This window comes from Nestor notabilis, unplaced genomic scaffold (assembly GCF_000696875.1).
Source record: "Nestor notabilis isolate BGI_N333 unplaced genomic scaffold, ASM69687v1 scaffold32960, whole genome shotgun sequence".
Lineage (NCBI taxonomy): Eukaryota > Metazoa > Chordata > Aves > Psittaciformes > Psittacidae > Nestor > Nestor notabilis.
Genome location: NW_009911213.1, coordinates 5,723 through 11,284, shown reverse-complemented (window position 1 = coordinate 11,284; position 5,562 = coordinate 5,723).

Sequence of the window (5,562 nt, the reverse complement as noted above, 5' to 3'; positions counted from 1 at the left end):
TAAAATGGCAGGCTCTTACTAATCTTGGTCAGGATGACACGGGTTACTAAGTTATGGGATAACACATGTATTGTGGATTTTTCTTCTTACAGATTAGTCTGATTTATTTTCTTTCTCCACATAAGGTTGCAAACTTCTTTCTCTTTTTCCCTCCTCTTCCAACTTCCTCCCTAGTTGACTTGCCAGACAAATTCCACTTGGAATGTTGAGTTTTCCTACTTTTCTGCTTACAATACATAGCAAATCAGTGAAGGAAAAAACCCACCACCAAGTTCACAACTCATGGCTGAAGCAAATGTGAGTTTCATAAAGGCAAAATGGATGGGTTTTGAGTACACTTACACAAACAAGTGTGAATAAAGGCTTTGTACCCAAATCATTCAAGTTTATTCCAGACCTCGTATTTAAGGTAAAGCAATAGTTCCATTTTCTACATGAAAGGCTCTTGGATGCACTGCTGCTGTTAATCTTACTAGCTGCTTCAGGGCTTTCCTCAAAATTACCTTAAATATTTCTGTCCTTTGCCAAAATGTTCACTGAACTAAACCAGGCCAATATAAATATATAACTGCAATAATTTTACTTCTGAAACCAGTAAAATTCTAATGATACGTACAGCCAAGATGTAGAGCAAGCTGTCACCACCACCACTGTCGCGTAGTTTTACTTTCAGGATTTGTGAAGCGTTTTTTTTCTTTTTTCTTTTTTTCATATTTTTTTTAGAAGATGAGAGTGCAAGAAAGTAAGAGGGGAGCAACAGAAAATAGCTGTTGTTTATCCAACTGTAACTGTATTACAGCACATTAGGAACTCCTGCCTGTAACTGAACTTTTCTGATATACATGAAATAACAGACTGTCAGATGGCACTTACATGGGAACACGTTACAAGCTTGAAGAACTTATCTGTGCCAGGTATCATCAGAAACTGTTCAAATTAAGTCTACACAAAGAAAATTTCAAGATTCAGAAATCAGTATTGCTTTGGGGTAAAAAACACCACCAGTAACGGTGACCTGGAAAGTCACCATTAACCTTTTTTTGGAGGATGGGTGAAAAGATTAATTTCATTATATATTCAAAGCCACTTCTGGTAATTGTAGCCCAGTGAGAGACACTCCTCTCACACACCTAACCGCTTCTTTTTTTTAGTGTTGATGGATAAATTCATGCCTTGAGTGCCCATGTAAATTAAAGTTACCCCATAAATTTTAACTGAATTACTGCACATTCACAGTAGCCAAAGAGCACAACATGTGCCTGAGGTTTTGTAACATTCCTACTTCTGTTTCTTCCGTAAGAAGATATAACAAATGATATTCCAGGGATACAACAGAGGTGAGATTTTAGAAAAATACTAAACAAGAATACACACAAATCACACATGGCCAAAACAAAATAAAAGTCTTTAGTGGAAAACAATTTTATCCTCCTCCTGCTTATGGATCTTAAAAATACACAAAGTGTTCATTTCAAAATGGAAAATTCAGTTGTGTTAAGGCTTGATCACACAGCCACTGCCCAAGTCTTATTGCAACAGATTGTGAAATATTTCTATGCAACTTCATATCTCCAACTGTACAGGTAAAACAATACTTGAAATCAACTAGCACTTCAATCCCTGCATTTTTAATATATAAACTCAACATAGTACTGAATTATACATTTAAAATATTTACACACTTGACCAAGAGCAGTACTAGCATTTATTGCCTTAAAACTGCATGTTCACTGCATGAAGGTTCCTTATTTTGCCCAACAGGAACAAATAAAAGAGGATAATATTTTTTTCCCAATTATAAACTCTAGAATGGTTCAATGGGAGATTGAAATGTGCCGGGGAATGCTATTAGGAAAGACTTTATCAATTTCAAGTAACAAGCTGTAATAGGTTGGAAAAATCACAAATAGTATCTTTCCCTTCAGGTTGGAAGTCTTCCAAACCTTTTATAAGAATGGTGTGAAAGTACAGAAAAAGCAGGATTAGGAAAAGTGAAGAAATGGAAAAGCAGAATCTACTTCAATTCACTGAGGAGAAAGGAAAGCCAGGGATATCTCATTTCTCCATTGCTAGGGCCCCAAGAAATCTCATACTTAAAAAAAGGGTTTTGTAAGACAGCCAAGAGCTTAAGGCTCTAAAGCAACTCATGCTTCATGATTTGCTTCCTGATTAGTGCTAGAAAGCATCAATCTCATTTACTGCAAAGAGGGCACTATCTACTCATATTAAAAGCAAACTGACAGGGGGACAGAGCTGACTCTTTACATTTTAATTGTTACCATTAGGCTTTGGTTATACTGAGTGACTGGAACAGTTATGGGAGAAATGAGTGGTTCTTTGCAGAAAAATGTAAAAAAACGAACCAAACTGAACAAAAAAACCTACCACCACAAGTGGCACTTGTCACAAGTAGAGGCACCAAAGCCTGAAGAATTAACAACTGTCCTCTCGCTATGTAGACCAGAACTGAGGGACACTGGTGGGGAATCTTATTTAAGAAGCCACCATTTCGATCAGCTGCAACTGAAATAACTACAATTTACAGCAAGCATTACTGTACTGCAGTAGACCAGTCCTTGGCAATACTGCACCACTGCTGCCTCTACTGGGCTTTATAAGTATGAAAATCTTAGTTTCGTTACAGTAAATCTTACACCTCACAAAACTAAAATTAAAATATTTAATATTTACATAGCATCTCAGATCCTCAATGCATTTTATAGGCATAAGCTAATCCTCACAACATCCCTGTGAGGTAGGTAGGTATTACCGCTATCGTAACAATGACAGTTCTAGCAACTTGCCAAAATGGCCACAGAGGATCCAGTGGAAAAACATACAAAAGTAGAGGAGCCTGGCTCCTACTCCTGCGCTTATATTCATCAAGCTACTTCCATAAAAAACACCCCTTTGTACGTATTTAACCAAAACTGAAATTACTTGAAGTGTTTTACAGGAAAAATGCTGCTAATTGTATTTTCTACAGATCACAAATTAGAATTTGCTTTACCTTTTAAAGAATTAGATTTTACAGGGACAATGGACTGCTCTGAGCAAGCTTATTTTCTAGAACTACATGGCTTAGATATAAAGGGATTAACCCAAGTAAACACTGGGGCTTTAGCACGTGCTACACACTATCGAAGAGATGACTCTGATTCAAACCCCTCTCTTTCAACTACTTGGATTTGGACACACTGAGAAAACAAGTTTCTCGTTCCTGAGGAAAACGGTGAGCCCTTTATCACTAAACAGTGAAACACAAACCTCTGGGCAATAGTTAGCAGATTCGAGCAGTAATTCAGTGAAGATACTTAAGGCATAAATGCACATGGAAGTTTTGTGTATTAGCCAACTTCTCCCTGCCCACGTGTATCTGTGCTTTCAAGAAGGCCTTGAATTTCATGACCCAACCCAATGGTTCATGCTTGCCAACAGCAAACATTACTAGGTTAACAACAGAAAATTGTTACACCAGCATCGGATGTAGCTATTACAATGGAGAAGGAGCTGGCAAAAAAAGAAGCTACTTGGTATGTAGTCTCAGAATGGAAACACTGGAGCAATAATGTGTTTTACAAAAAAAAAAAAAAAGAAAAAAAAGAAATAAATTCTAGACAAATGTTACAATTTGTAACATTTGTTACAACTGTATCATGCAGCATTTACAATTCAGTTTGAGTTGCCCTTTTTTTTTCTTTCCCTTCAAAACCAGGTGCATTTTTAGAACCATTCTTCACTTTGTACAGTGAATGGAAAAAACAATGCAGTGACGCTATAAAAATTTCAGAACACTTCCATGAAGCCATATCTCAGTGTTCACTAAAAATGGTCTATGAGTATTTCCCATGGACTTGAATGAGCTTTTGCAATTTACAGCTGGGCAGGTAGAAGTAATTTTTTTCCTTTTTTTTTTTTTTTTCCTGTAAGGGATATAAAACTCCCATAGTCCAGGTGGAAGCAGCCACCTCTCCAGCAGAAATATTAATTAATAAAATATATTCCCAGAGCCTTCTGCAACAATTTCATGGATGTCATTAAGCAGAGACATCTTAGCATTTGTCCTAGAAGAAACAAAATGGCATGGAAATATCCCTGTTGAATATATGAGAACAGAAGAAATATGAAGAAACAAGAGAAGAAGAATATTATCTAACATAACATCAAACAGGAAAATTACAAAAACAATCCTTACCAGGACAGTTTCCCTTTAACATGTAATATTAATTTTAAATGAAGGGCAAAGGAAAGTTTTAAGCAACCTTCAAAACTAGTTTTTGAAAGTCAGCATTCATACTTTAGCAAGTCTCGATAGTCAAAAGATGCCACGTGGCTCTGCTTGTTATAACACAATGGGCTTGATAAGAAAAGTAATGGGTATGCACATTCCTTTGTCCTGGATGCTACCTCAACTTGTGCTCCCATTCATCAATCACAATATGTAAGAAGATTTCAAATTTTTAAAGTTAATAAATATTTTTTAAATAGTGAGCCAGATTTAAGATTAAAAAATTGATAATGATAGAACTAGTTATAAAAGAAATAAATGGTTGAGTTTATCAGTTATGCAGTCAGATAAAAAAACAATCTGAAGGTATTTACTGTGATATCTTTGAAGACTTTGGCCTAGACATTTGACATCAAGCAAATCATGACAAACTAGCAGCAACTACTGCTCCTTATGTTCCCAGGCTTTAATGCTCTTCACCTGAAAAAACCCAAGGTTTCTGAACTGCTGCCCTATCCAATGTACAAACTCAGAGACACTCCAGAAGCAGTTTCAAAACATAGCAGAACCCAGATTTAAAAAAAATCAGCCACCAGAAGAGTTTAAAACCAGAAGGATCTGCCAGGATCATCACCTGTTGTGCAAGTGCACAGTCAAGAAATCTTTTAAAGAAAAGCATTAGAGTTTCAAGGAAAAAGATTGAGAGCCATACCCCTGTTCTAAAACACTACACAAATCATCTTAGAAATAAAATGCTAGCAGGGAAAGTACATTATATAGCAAGTTTTATGGTCACTTTTTAATGTGTAAATCTGCCCTAGCCCAGTTTTCACATAAATTAAAAGAGAAAAGTAGAATGAGGAGATGGCATTTTTGGCCTTGTGGATCCATGCTTGAGACAGGTATGGATCTGACTTTAAAAGAAAAAAAAAAAAAGCCTTAGATCACTTATAGCACAGTATTACAGATTTATGTCTTTTAAAAAAATCTGGCTATTGTGACTAATTCTGAGATGAATAGCTGAAGAATGGCACAGAATTGCAAACATGATGCTATACACAACCAAATAAAGGTGTATACTGTACATTTTATATCAATTTTAAAAACACATGGGAAATATTCAACAGCATAATCTAGCTGAGGCCTCAAACAAAAGGGCCCACTTCTGCCTCCATGTCCTCCCACAAAATCGATTTTACTAGACATGACAAACAATTCGTGTTTGCTTCAGTTTCCTCTGACTCATGTCTGGAGACAAAGCAGGTCTTGCTTTTGTATTTGTGTGCTGCTCTCCCTTGTTGGTCCACTATATTCAGGGCACTATATTCTGCTGT